Here is a 15360-nt window from a genome sequence, read left to right on the forward strand (position 1 = left end):
GTTTGCTATGAGAAAAATGACAATAAATATTCATTATTTTCATCTGCCAACACATCAAACAAACAGAACGTTTTTTGTAGTGAAAAAGAGGTTTATTGAAATACCGCCAATCGACATCCGTCAGTGTTATGGACATCTGATGCCATAAAGCAGCTTAGCATTAAGTAAATCACCACTCACAAGTCATTAATTCAGTTTATATCACACTTTAAAAGCAGTCATCAGTGGATATTTCCAGCTGTGGCTCAAGGGAGAAATATACCATTGGTAATAAATCTGACGCCTTGCATTGTCCCATGTTTTCAATAAAATAATAGCTCTTGACATTACTTTATCTGCCTTCTCATAGCCATACTTTTAATTTACAAGTGGTGATACCAAAATAACAATGAAGTTCTTATTCTCACGGCATGTACGTCAATGCATTGCTGTTAAAAATTTATAGTATGTATCCTTCTTTACATTAAAAATCTTTCAACAAGATGTTTTGGGCCATAAATTCCATGATCAACCCTTTTGGATCACAAGAGGATACAGGCAATGTCAAAGCACAGTGTTAAAGATTGCTTCCTGAGAAGCATCGTGAAATGAGGAAAGGAATATATTGTAAATATGAGTGAATATAGATTTGCGCTTCCAAATTACACTGACTCAGGCATGTTCAGAGCAAGCCAAAACTGAAGAAAGGAAACAAAATTGCAAAAGAACAATGTAAAAACCAAATAAAAGTTGCAGCAAATTTAACTACATTAAATAACTAATTGATGGAAGTCAAGTGATTAAAAAAAGAGAATGTCATTCAGCAACAAATGACTTTCTGTTATTCCTGCAAAAGCAAAAGGCTGAAAAGTACACAACCAAGCCAAATTTAAATGTTAGCTTCTTATAAGAAATCCTTTCTTTTCTGTTACAGGTTTTGGAACAATGTGCACCATTCTATATATTTAGGAATTTTAATTCAATCATAATAACTGTGGTGAGTATTAATTTCACCAGACTGTGGTGAGCTATGAAAGGAGTTTCTAAAAATGAATGATATGCTCATCACTGAAACATTGGACTGGATTTTCCCACAGACTTCAGAACCTCAGCGCAAGAACAAAATGTAGGTTCTGAGCCCCCATGCTGGGTGCAATACCAGGCAAATTGTTTTCCCCGAGGTTGACTCTAATTGGTAGCATGTACACATGTTGGTGTATTACAGAAGGAAGGCAATCTTTCAAACCTGCTCACCCGATCAAAGAGCTGGTAGCATTAGACTTGGGCAGTACCATCTGGAGAGATGGGTGCTGCTGAGCCAGGAAGGACATCTTGAGTTCACCTCAAAATGGCATAAATTTAAACCATAAGTTCAGGGACAAATCAGATGGAATTCAAAGATTAATTTTAGGCGACTCATGTGGCAGAAATACTTGGGCTATGTTGCAACCCTGCCTTGCTCTGTAGGAAAGATGTTCCAGTTTGAATGGCTCTCCACCCAGTTTGCTGTGGTTACACTGTCTCTGTGAAAGTTTTGGCCTTCCCACATGACAGTAGCTGCCCTATTGATGTTGAGCTGGAACAATTACCCTTAACTGGGTCTTATTTATCTGAATTGGCTGCTACCTTCTTTTAAGTGGACAGCCAAACTACACCAGAGCCCCATCTCCAAGATGTTTCCCCAGCACTGGGACAGCATTAAAGACCCAATACAACATGGCTCTCCACTATTTTCCCAGCTCCTTGGCCATTAAACATTCCATTCCAGAGCAGGAAACATCGGCCCACTGTGTCAAGCTCATACATGGTACCATTATATCATGCAGGATCTACTTAACAATGGGTTTATGCATATTCTCATGGAATTGTACAATCCCTACAGTGTGGAAGCAGGCCATTCTACCCACCAGTTCTGCAATTACCCAAAGAGCATCCTACTCTGACCCAGCCATCTACCCTATCGCTGTTACCCTGCTTTACCATGGCTGATCCTCCCACCTTATCCATCCCTGGGCACTATGAAAAATTTAGCACACCTAATCTGCATATCTTTGGACTCTGGGAGGAATCTGAAGTAGGCAATAGAAGTCCATGCAGACACAGGGAGAATGTGCAAGCTCCACACAGTTAATTGCCCAAGGTTGGGATCAAACTGGAGTCCCTTGTGCTGTGAGACGGTGGTTCTAACCCCTGAGCCACCATACTACCTTATTCTTAACTCTACTATAATAATATTATAAAGGTAATAAACACTATAGGCTGAATCTTACTTTTCTTGGATAAATGCAAGTCATGTAAGTTGTACAGAGACAGTCTCACCACAAGACCCATTGAATTTTCTCACTTTATCTTATCAAACTCTCCCTATTAATTACGTATATCAGTCTTATAGCATCTTTCATCCCTGATTTCTGTCCTGTCTTATGACACATCATTGTTCTAACAGCTCTCCACTCAGTGAATATCTCAGAATATTCATCATCCCTCACATCCACACCACTTTTAAAAGCCCATTGGGCATCTAGTGAAGTACTGTCAGTCTAGAGCTGCCCTGCATAGTATCTGATATTTGCCCAAGGCACGGCAGACAGGGGCAAATCCATACCCTGCTTTACAGACGGGGTTCTGGAGGTCCGGCTGTGCAGTTTGGTGCTTTTGTCGGACTTCAACCCTCCACAGGGCCAACACTGAAGGCCACAGCACCTGAAGTGGACACTGTTTGAATCGTCTGGATGAATGTTCAGCATTGTGGAAGAATTGTAATCACATTCTCGAGTCCACCAGAGCATGCTCCACCACCTTCTCCCCAATACCTCACACTCACTGTGTCTCTGTTACTGTGCCCACCTCCCACCAAAGTTCACAGACCACCACTCTTACTATAGTCTGCCACATCTTCCCTCACTTGCTGTCAATCACCAAATCCCATAGCACATGAACCCTGCATGACCTCTATTCTTGCTGAGCACACCTCCCCATTTGCATAAACAGTAATAATTGTGCCACCTGCTTGCATTTCTCATAACGTCTTTCTCTCTCTCATTTTGATGAAAGCAGGCCACAATAGGGCAGAAAGAATCAAGATGGCTGGTGTGCCATCTGACATTCAACTCTTCTCCACTTAGGGGGAAAGGATCCTGCCACTGACTGCTTTGGGCCTGGCATCAAAGAGTGCCCTTGGCATTCAGTGCCAGGACCCTCTGAGTGAAGATGATCCCCCTTGATTTGACTGACAACTACATAATACATGGAGTGAGATGATCTTGACATTGAGATTGGCCATGCCTGAGTTCTGATCTGACTCTGCTACACATTCTTTCCATAGCCCATGTCAATCAGACTCATATAAAATTCCACCATATATCTTATATTCTGTTTCCCAGAAGAATTCAAACAATAGAACCTCTGGGCCCATCATCAAATTGCACGAATGAAGCCTGTTTTATTTAACTTATGAAATTATGTTCACATTATGACTCATTACCAAAGAAGTCAGAAAGATTATCAATATACTTTAATAGAAATTCTTTAGCTAAACAAACAAAGCAACCACAGCTGTTCCAGAGATGTGAAACCTTGGGATACTAAGTTCTTATCATGTCTCACGAATCAGAGCTCACCAAGCAAAAACTGGCCAAGCAACACATGCTTACATTGATGTCTTTTTCACCCTGCTGATTAATCCACCACTCATTTCAAACAAGCCGTAAATGCAGCTGTGTGGTGAGGAAATCAGAGTGTGTGGCTACTGGGCTCTTGCAAAATGTGAAGCTGTTTAGACTGACAAAACACATAGGAGTTTGCACATAGAGTTAGTATGAGTTCAGAATAACCAGCAAGGTATGGGAGCCTTCATGTGTTTCAAACTCAAATCTTAGCCACTGTAAACTTTATCATTGGATGTTACAATGACCTTAGTATAAGTGTATGAAACTACAAAGTTGAGGTTGAATAGTTTAAAAAATGCCATTCAGTGGTTGAAAAGTAACTAATGCCTAACAACAAGATGTGATCATAATAAGTCTTAAAAAGTCTGTTGTATTCTCCTCCTTATTATTGACGATATGAATCCTATTAAGACCATAAGACCATAACGCACAGCAACAGACATAGGCTGCTAAGCTCATCGAGTCTACCCAAAGAGATCACTCAATGAGATCACACTGATCTAATAATCCCCAACTCCACTTCCGAACTTTTTCCCATAACCTTGATTTCCTCACTAAGTAAAAATTTGTCTAGCTCAGCCTTGAATGCACTCAATGACCCAGCCTCGACAACTCTCTATAATAAAGAATTCCATGGATCCACAACCCTCACAGAAAAATTTCCTCCTCATCTCCATTTTAAATAGGTGACAGCTTATTCTGAGATTATACTTCCTGGCCTAGACTCTCCCACAAGGGAAATAACTTTTCCAGCATCTCTGCTGTCAAGTCTCCGAAGAACACTATGTTTCAATAAGATTACCTCGCATTCTTCTAAACTCCAATGAGTACAGGCCCAACCTATTTAACTTCTTCTCTTAAAACAATCCCTCTATATGGTATCAGCCAAGTGAACCTTCTCTAGACTACTTCCAATGGCAGTATATCTTTCCTTAGATAAATGACCCAACTGTTCACAGCATTCCAATGGTGGTATGACAATTGCTTTGTATTGATTTAGCAAATCTTCTATTCCTTTTGAAATAAAAACAAACATTCCATTTGTCTCCTCTTCTATCCACTGAATTGGATCCTAGCTGTTATGATTCATAGATAAATCCCGCTGTGCTGTAGCTTTCTGCAGTCTTTCTCCATTTAAACAATATATAACTCCTCTGTTCTTCCTGCTAAATTTCTAAAGTCAACAAGCTGTTATCCGTACTTCATAAGCTGCTTCTCCACAATGATAAAAATAGCATAGAAAGCACCATCATTTTCTCACAGAAACCTCCATCTTTGCAGGGTGAGGCTGCTTCAAAACATATGACAAAGAATCAGACTATTCCACATCCAACCCAAAACACAGTAGAAAATAGTCACTTCTATGAAGGCTCAGAATATTTTTCCAGCACTCATTGACAGGGGTCTCTGATTAAAAGGTCCAAATACATCATCTGTGTCATGATGGGCAGCAATAAATTGGACTCTTCTTTGAGCATGTAAATTTTTCTCTGTTACTTTCATACACTCCCTTTACATGTTAAGAGAGGGCCTAGCGAGTGAGGCTTTGTTTTTTTTTGTCGGGGATGAGGATGTCTCAAGCTGGACCAGTACTTTTTGTCCATCCCTAATTTCTCAGAAGTCAGTTGAAAATCAGCTACATTGCTGTTTGTCTGGAGTCACATCTAGGCCAGATCAGGTAATTATGACAGGTTTCCTTTCATAAGAACTAGGAGCAGGAGTAGGCCATCTGACCCATCAAGCCTGCCCAGCCATTTAATAAAATCATGGCTGATCTTGTTGAGACTCAGCTCCACTTACCCGCCCACTCACCGTAACCCTTAATTCCTTTACTGTTCAAAAAGTTATCTAGCCTTGCCTTAAAAACTTTCAGCGAGGTAGCTTCAACTGCTTCACTGGGCAGGGAATTCCACAGATTCACAACCCTTTGGGTGAAGAAGTTCCTCCTGACCTCAGTTCTACATATGCTTCCCTTTATTTTGAGGTGATGCCTCTAGCCCTAGTATCACCTGCTAGTGGAAACAACCTCCCTGCCTCCACCTTATCTACTCCCTTCATTATCTTATATGTTTCTATAAGATCTCCCCTCATTCTTCTGAATTCCAATGAGTATCATCCCAGTCCACTCAGTCTCTCCACATAATCCAACCCTCTCAGCTCTGGAATCAAACGAGTGAATCTCCTCTGCACACCCTCCAGTGCTTGTATACCTCAGCTCAAGTAAGGAGACCACTTTCCTGAAAGACATTACCGAGCCAATGGGTTTTTGCAACAATCAATAGGGACTGCGCGTGACCACCTTTCGGCAAGAATTTTCTTATTTCAGAATTTTTATTGAATTCAAGTTTCACAATTTTGTAATGGAATTCAAACCCTTGTCCCAGAATATTAACCTACAGTTCTGGATTATTAGTCCAGTGACATTACAACTATACCACCAGCTCCTCTTACGTTGGGAAAGCCTGCACCAATTTTTTTTCAGAACCCAGAACACAGTGAGATGTTGCACTTTAAAATATTTAGAGCTTTGTTAAATCTAAGCCTGAAGATGGTGATGTCCTTTTTGGTCTTATCAGTTTTGTAAGTTAAACCATTCTTTCAGCTAGGAATATATTCTGTGAGGAGAACACACAGAGACAGGAAAGAGCACAGACTGATTACATAAGTGAGCAACAAGACAACAAATAGAGTATAAAAAGTAACGTATGTGGATGCTGAGATCTGAACTAAAAACAGAAAGTGCTGGAAAAACTCAATATGCCTACCAGCATCTGTGAACTGATAAAAATTGACTCAAACTGAAACAGAAAAAGCATGATTCATTAAAATTAAGATTGCAATTAATTTCCATCTACCTGAAAAATCCATGCCTTTAATTACGCAATTGCATGCTTTGTTTTATTCATTTATGGGATGTGGACATCACTGCCAGATTCAACACGTTCTGTCATTAAGAAGGCGATGACGAGCTGCCTCTTGAACTGCTGTAGGCCATGTGCTTCAGTGATGGAGAGAGTGAATGTACAAGGTGGCAGTCTTTGGCTTAGATGGTGTGAAGCTTCTTGAGGGTTGTTGGAGCAGAGCCCATCTGGGCAAGCAGGGAGTATTCTATCACACTCCTGGCTTATTCCTTGTAAATGGTGGACACACTTTGGGGAGTTAGGTGGTCAGGTACTTGCTGCAGGAATCCTCATCTCTGAGTTGTTTTTGTCACCACTGTATATATGTGGTGAGTCCCGTTCAGAATGTGGTCAATGGTAGTCACCATGGAGTTGAGAATGGGAAATTTAATGATGGTAATGCCATTGAATGTCAAGGGGTGATGGATGAATTGACTCTTGGTTTATATGGTAATTGTGTTTCACAACCTCTTCTGTAATCTCTTCCATCCCCACCTCTTTAAATTGTCTGTCTCCTCTCCACCTATCTTCTCTATCCATCTGCGATCCACCTTCCCCTCTGTCCCTATTTATTTCAGATCCCTCTCCCCCTCTCCCATTTCTGATGAAGTGTCTAGGCCTGAAATGTCAGCTTTTCTGCTCCTAAGATGCTGTTTGGCCAGAGATAATGGGAACTGCAGATGCTAGAGAGTCCAAGATAACAAAGTGTGAAACTGGATGAACACAGCAGGCCAAGTAGCATCTCAGGAGCACAAAAGCTGACATTTTGGGCCTAGACCCTTCATCAGAGAGGGGGATGGGGAGAGGGTTCTGGAATAAATAGGGAGAGAAGGGGAGGCGGACCAAAGATGGAGAGAAAAGAAGATAGGTGGAGAGGAGAGTATATGTGGGGAGGTAGGAAGGGGATAGGTCAGTCCAGGGAAGATGGACAGGTCAAGGAGGTGGGATGAGGTTAGTAGGTAGGAAATGGAGGTGCGGCTTGGGGTGGGAGGAAGGGATGGGTGAGAGGAAGAACAGGTTAGGGAGGCAGAGACATGCTGGGCTGGTTTTGGGATGCAGTGGGGGGAGGGGAAGAGCTGGGCTGGTTGTGTGATGCAGTGGGGGGAGGGGACGAACTGGGCTGGTTTTGGGATGCGGTGGGGGAAGGGGAGATTTTGAAGCTGGTGAAGTCCACATTGATACCATTGGGCTGCAGGGTTCTCAAGCGGAATATGAGTTGCTGTACCTGCAACCTTCGGGTGGCATCATTGTGGCACTGCAGGAGGCCCATGATGGGCATGTCATTTGAAGAATGGGAGGGGGAGTTGAAATGGTTCGTAACTGGAAGGTGCGGTTGTTTGTTGCAAACCGAGCGGAGGTGTTCTGCAAAGCGGTCCTCAAGCGTCCGCTTGGATTCCCCAATCTAGAGGAAGCCACACCGGGTACAATGGATACAGTATAATACATTGGCAGATGTGCAGGTGAATATCTGCTTAATATGGAAAGTCATCTTGGGGCCTGGGATAGGGGTGAGGGAGGAGGTGTGGGGGCAAGCGTAGCACTTCCTGTGCTTGCAGGGGAAGGCACCCCATCAACCACCGGATACAACGCATCATCCTCCGACATTTCCGCCATCTACAACCCGACCCCACCACCCGAGACATTTTTCTATCCCCACCCTTGTCTGCATTCCAGAGAGACCACTCTCTCCGTGACTCCTTTGTTCGCTCCACACTGCCCTCCAACCCCACCACACCCGGCACCTTCCCCTGCAACCGCAGGAAGAGCTACACTTGCACCCACACCTCCTCCCTCACCCCTATCCCAGGCCCCAAGATGACTTTCCATCTTAAGCAGATGTTCACCTGCACATCTGCCAATGTGGTATACTGTATCCATTGTACCCGGTGTGGCTTCCTCTAGATTGGGGAATCCAAGCGGACGCTTGGGGACCGCTTTGCAGAACACCTCCGCTTGGTTCGCAATAAACAACCGCACCTCCCAGTTGCGAACCACTTCAACTCCCCCTCCCATTCTTTAGATGGCATGTCCTTCATGGGCCTCCTGCAGTGGCACAATGATGCCACTCGAAGGTTGCAGGAACAGCAACTCATATTCCGCTTGGGAACCCTGCAGCCCAATGGTATCAATGTGGACTTCACCAGCTTCAAAATCTCCCCTTCCCCCACCGCATCCCAAAACCAGCCCAGTTCGTCCCCTCCCCCCACTGCATCCCAAAACCAGCCCAGCATGTCTCTGCCTCCCTAACCTGTTCTTCCTCTCACCCATCCCTTCTTCCCACCCCAAGCCGCACCTCAATTTCCTACCTACTAACCTCATCCCACCTCCTTGACCTGCCCGTCTTCCCTGGACTGACCTATCCCCTTCCTACCTCCCCATCTCTTCTCTCCTCTCCACCTATCTTCTTTTCTCTCCATCTTTGGTCCGCCTCCCCCTCTCTCCCTATTTATCCCAGAACCCTCACCCCATCCCCCTCTCTGATGAAGGGTCTAGGCCCGAAACATCAGCTTTTGTGCTCCTATGATGCTGTTTGGCCTGCTGTGTTCAGCCAGCTCGACACCTTGTTATCTCGGTTTCTCCAGCATCTGCAGTTCCTGTTATCTCTTTCACAAATGTTGTTGCCACTTATCAAGCCAGGCCTGGAAATTGTCCAGGTCTTACTGCATTTGGACAAGGATAGTTTCAGAATCTGAGGAGCTCTGAATGGTATTGCAACTCATGATGTTTATGAACGCCACTTACCTGGCAAGCTTGACTCTCCCATGAAATCAGAGTAAGTACTTGTTGATTTGTCTTTAACATGACATGTAATCGAGATCATTACTGCATATCTCTGGGGCTTTTCAATGAAATGGACAACAGAAATCAAAAGGTGCAACTGCTACATCTAAACAGATACAGTCAGAAAAAAAAGAATTCAGTTCAAGGAAGAGGTGAACAGTGTAGAAAGTGTTCCAACCTGAAGGAACATTGTAAGTAGGGAGTACCCTCCACGGACAGAACTGCCTTGAGCTAGGGATATTGAAGTAGAATGACAAAAGGAAGCTTCAGGAATACTAAACGAGAAAACCAAAGAATTACGGATGCTGGAAGTCAGAAGCTAAAACAGAAATTCATGAAAAACTCAGCAGGTCTGGCAGTATCTGTGGAGAGAAGCAAAATTAGCATTTTGAGTCCAATGAACCTTCAAGGTTCTGAAGAAGGGTCACTGGGCTGAAATCATTACCATCAACCAATTCAGGAATGCCTTGCTTTAATTGAGATGAAACATGGTAGTCCTAAAATTTTGCATACTTTTGGAAAAGAATGTATAAAATAGCATATGTTTCGGCAATGTAGGGTCATATGATGGAAATACAGGGAAATGGAACTCCTACAGAGATTCCATGTTTTCGTTCAAGCAAACCAAATTGAAGCAAATGCCAATTTTCTGTGCATTCTTGGCTATTATGGGGAAAACCTTTTAACCTTCTGGGGAATTTGGTGCAGTCAAGCAGGTTCCAAAACTTACGAAGAAACAGTATGGTCCTTAAAGAACCATTTTTCACCAATGCTATTGATGACTACTGAAAGGTTCAGGTTCCTTGAATGCTATTAGCATGATGATGAATCCATCTTCAAGTTCACATTAATTTTAAAGACGTTAGCAGAATTCTGTGAGTTCATATACAACTGAAATGAAGCTATCAGAGACAGACGGGTGGGTGGTTTAGGACGTGAAGGAATCCTGCCAGAAGGGAACCTAGATTTAAAGAAAGCTCAGGAAATAGCAGTCTCAATTGAAATAGCATCCAAAGAAACTCAACAGCTAGGTTTGAACATGCAAGTTCACAAAATGGCGGCTGAGAGTTGAGCATCAATACATAATCAAAGCTGCTGGAGGTGTGGATAAACAGGTCACACAGCAGTGAATTGCTCATGTAAAGAAGCTGTATGTGGAAACTGTGGCTAAAAAGGACACATTGAATGGGTGCGTTTGAAGAAGAAACATGTACAATATACAGGAAAAGTTAATAAACCAAAGAGTAGGAAGAAAAACTATATGGTACATAAAGGAATCGAGAAAGGCCTAAACTTACAGTTTGAGAAGGAGATATTATTAAACATACTGGCCATTGTTGATGACTCCAACTGCTACTGGGTCATTCCCTTACTGAATGGTAAGAACGGATATATTTACCAGGCTAGGTTTGCTTTTCAGTAAAAATGAATTTAATCAAGCCCATCTCCAGATGAATATAGATCTTGAGTCGTAGAAATACTCAATGACTGTGACGTTAAATCCAAGATATAATCCATTTGAATTATACCTGCACCTGCATTATTCCAACATGTGATGGATTAGATTTTATGTAGATTGGAAGCATTCCACTGTTACCTAGACAATGTTTTAGAAATGGAAAAGAGAATCTTCACAATCTAGATGCTACTCTGAAGAGACTTGAAGATTGTGGCCTAAGAGTAAGGGATGACAAGTTTGATTTTTAAAATCCTTTAACCCACAATTACCATTGCAACTGGTATGCAATGCATCACTGTATAGAGTGGGATGAGTCATTTTTTACATTTTACTCAATGATGAAAAGAAGCCAAAAGCTCTTTGCATCAAGATCATTAAATGAAGCAGAAACGAACTATGCACAGGTAGAGAAAGAAGCCCTAGGAGTCATTTTTGGCATTAGACATTCCACCAATACCTACCAGACCATAGCCATTGACTATAAAATTTGGGCCTCACACAGGGATACCTCTTCTAGTGGTGAGTGGTATGCCAAGATGGGCATTGTTATCAGCCCGTGCTTACTTATCAGCAATCCAATTCACATGGCTGGGATCACAATTACCTTTGGCAAATGAGTTGACTACAAACAGTCCTTGTGTAGACATTTTCTACTTCAAACAAGCAGAGAACACTCCAGTACTGACAGATGATTTTCCTAGTACACTTGAAACACCAGAATTTAGAGCCGATGTAAAAAACACAGATATCTGAGGTGTATGCTAACAGCCACCCAAGAATTGACATCCTCCAGAACATCTTACCTGCTGACTGTCGTATATGTGATTGTAAATATTGCGAATATTTTCATCATAGGAACCTTTGAGAAAAAGGTAGAGGGATGTGTGTATTTGTGTATGGTGAACTGTCACTTTAATAGTCTGATCACATGGCAGACAATGATGTCATTGGCCATTTTGGGTGGCAAACCTCTTTGTCTAACCTTGCTCCCTGTAGTGTGATCAACTCCTAAATGGAGCTGCTGGAGTTAACCACTTTGGCCTCCTGGTCCTCCTTTGAACTCCACTATACTTATCTTCATAATAACCTGAAACCTACAATATTCACAAAGAGCAACGATTGTTAGCTAAAAAAGCAACATCCAAAATGAATAATATTTTTGACCAAGCTAATTTAAAGCTTGGAAACTTTGGCTGAATGAATAGTATCCAAATAATAATGAGTCCAGTGCATAGAGAATAGCACTCAGCTGAGCTTACCTCCCGATGGACCAGCATCTCCACTAAACTCATGGTATCACATTCCAACAAATCCATGAAACCAAGGAGCCAAAGTACATTATGGGCTGATTAGCATCCCCTGAAGCCCAAAGTATGGATCCACACATAGAGGAAGGGAGAAATGTAGGCCTTCTTAAGCCTTTAGTGGCAGAGAACAACAGAACCAAGGCTGGAACCCCTACATTGCCAACTGGAAACTTGTGTAAGACAAGAAAAGGGTTGGTGTAGGGGCCAAGATAGAATATCCATCATGCCAAAGCAAGCTTACAATGGTTTTGCTTTAACCTCACTTAAGAGGAGCTAACTATTGTGCACAAGAAGATGCAATGATATGATTCCACATACTCCAGGCAATGCATAATGTCTCCACACATCTGAATGTTTTTCCATGAGAAGCTATTTTCTGGATCGGGCCTTTGGACAAAGTCTACATTAGGGCCCAATAACCAGGTGCTGAGGCTGTCTGAGATCCACTGTGCTGGGGGCCTGTTCCAAGAATAGCAGTGGGGCTCATGCCGTCTGTTCCAGACCCTGGTCCAGGAGCGCTCAGGATGGGCCTCACAATGGTGGATATGTCAGTTGGTAGGGTAGAAGGTTGGAGAGGAAAAATATTCAACCCTGCCTTCAGGAGGGGTTTCCTGGAGTAGATATTGAGGGCAAACTTCAAAGAGAATGATACCTGTATGCCTCACTGAACTATATTAACAGATCACCTGAAAGTAACAATTCTATGGCACAGAATGACCATCCCTTTGTCTTGACCATCATGCAGCTGGGAATGAGCCAGTATGTGGACTCAGACTATCCTGTCAGTGACAAAATGTGGGCTACCAAGGGCCACAGTAGTGATGAGTAATTGTCCAGGAATAAAATCTATAAGTATGGCTAAAGCTTTCTCCAATTGACAAAGGCAGTGAAAAACTTGCCTCAAGATGTCCAGCCACGGGTATCCTTCATGGGTCAGCTGTTGGTCAAGAACATGGGGCCACAAGGATTGGGAGGAAATCCCAGCACCACTCTAAGCCTCTTCTTAAATGGCTCATTCCAGGGATCCACTTGGGATCTCTGCAGTCTGCTGCTTTCCCAGTTAGCTACCTACAGGTGTAAACAGGAGGTGATTGATGGCTTACATATCTTCTCCAGGGACTAAGGGGAGGGTGATGGTTGTAGCAAAGGCCAGAAAATTGCTCATGGACAGGAAAATGCTTTTAAATTGACAGCAACACCTTATTAGTTTAAGCTACTACTCAAATAGACACTACATTGTAGCAATATTAAACAGCTTCCTTAACCTGTTGTTCAATTTATAAACAAAACATTGCTTTGCCATCGTAATGTGAAATAACCATGACATGTTTAGGATCAATTTGTAGGTTACACAATACATACTGAACAAAATTCAGATCAGGAGAGCGATTGTCCCACAGGATAGCTGTGATGCTCTCTATTTCCACATCAAGTTTGTCAGATTTGCAAATGGCTAGGGTCCTATTTACAAGATTGCTGCTAAGTCCAATTTAATAGTACTTGGAGCGACATAAATCCCAAATTATATTTTGTCTAGTGAAGGAGAGGTTGAAGTTGACAGTAGTGGAGAACCGTTAGCCATTTTCACATTTAGCATGCCGAGGGACCACATTATTTTACAGCAATTTAAAAGTGAATTTGAGCACAGGATGCTGTATATTAATGTCTGTAAGGAAATCCTTGCAACCGGACTGTTGATTCAACTATGAGTGTATAGATCAGTAGCAGAAGTAAGCTATTCAGCCCCTTAAACCTGCTCCACCACTCAATAAGATCACAGCTGAGCTGAGTGAAACCCCAAATCTATATTCTCAAGTAACCTTGGCAAGAATCTATCTGAAATACACAACGGTTCAGGGGCTAGACCTCATTCCATCAAAATGTACTAATATTTTATGAACCATACAGTTGAGTTCAGTTTTAATAATACCATGTATGCCCAAATAAATGGTGTAGCTATGGGATGACTGCGATATCTGTAATCCTCTAATCTAATTTAAGATAATTTAATCCTCTTGAGCATCCCTGACTTTAATAATTTCACATCGGCTGATATGTCTTCAGCTGCCAAAGCCATAAGCCCTGGTGGAATTCAGCCCATTTCTCTCTACATCTTTAAGACAGTCTTTAAAAACCTACCTCTTTGATCAACCTTCTGTCATCTGCAGAATATGATTGGTGGGTGGACAGATGAAGAAGATATTCAATGAAAAAGGCTTTTTCTAATTTTAAATGACAATACCTTCAAGCAATTTTTTTGGTAAACATCCTGGTGAATGATAATATACCAATGGTCACCAGAGAAGTGAATTATACTCCTACATATCAAACATAAGAAAACAGCACAAATGGGGAATTAGGACTGAACTGTTTCAGGAATAAACTGTCTTAGTTTACAATACGCACTTCTCCATAGTCCTGCTCAACAATTTTATGCTTATGAGAACTCTGTGCTATACAAACACCACTAAATAATTTATAGCATTAAATTTCCTGCAGGTTTTTATCCAATAACATTTGTTAAATATTTAAGTTTTAATTCAGCTTCTATTTTATGATTGCTCTGCTCATCCATTTTTTGACACAGCAGAATGTAAATTTAGGCATCCCATTTGTATTATAATCATAATAATGTTTCACCAAGGAAGCCAAACTAAAATGGTTTAGTATTTGTAATTGACAGCTGAGGAAAGGGATTCAATATTCACTTTGATGAGAGGCACCTGAGAAGTTCTGCCAGGCTTTGTGTCTTAGAATCCTTACAGTGTGGAAACATGCCCTTCAACCTAACAAGTCTACACCTACCCTCAGAGCATCCCACCAGACCCATCCCCCTAATCTACACATCTCTGAACACTATGGGCAATTTAGCCTGGCCAATCCACCTGGCGTGCTCATCTTTAGAGGGACAGTAACTCAATCCAACATCTGACACTGTATGGATCCCTCAACAGGCATCTGTGATTCATGTAATAGGCAACCAGCAAAAATTATTGTCAGCAATCAGACTGAAGACTCTTGATGAGGTTAAGAAGGTTTGCAAGTTAAAATCTGGCTGTATAAAACAAGACAAATAAGTTCGACTAAAATCATGTATAGAGGAAGTGAAATGAAGATTTGGAAAGAGGGGTGGAACGTAAAGAGGAGAAAAGAGACAAATTCAGGAGATATTAAGACCACCAGGTGGGGAAGATATACAAACTCCACACAGACAGTCACCCAAGGCTGGAGTCAAATCTAGGACCCTGGTGCTGTGAGGCACCACT

The sequence above is a fragment of the Stegostoma tigrinum genome, chromosome 3 (genome assembly GCF_030684315.1).
Source record: "Stegostoma tigrinum isolate sSteTig4 chromosome 3, sSteTig4.hap1, whole genome shotgun sequence".
Taxonomy (NCBI): Eukaryota; Metazoa; Chordata; class Chondrichthyes; order Orectolobiformes; family Stegostomatidae; genus Stegostoma; species Stegostoma tigrinum.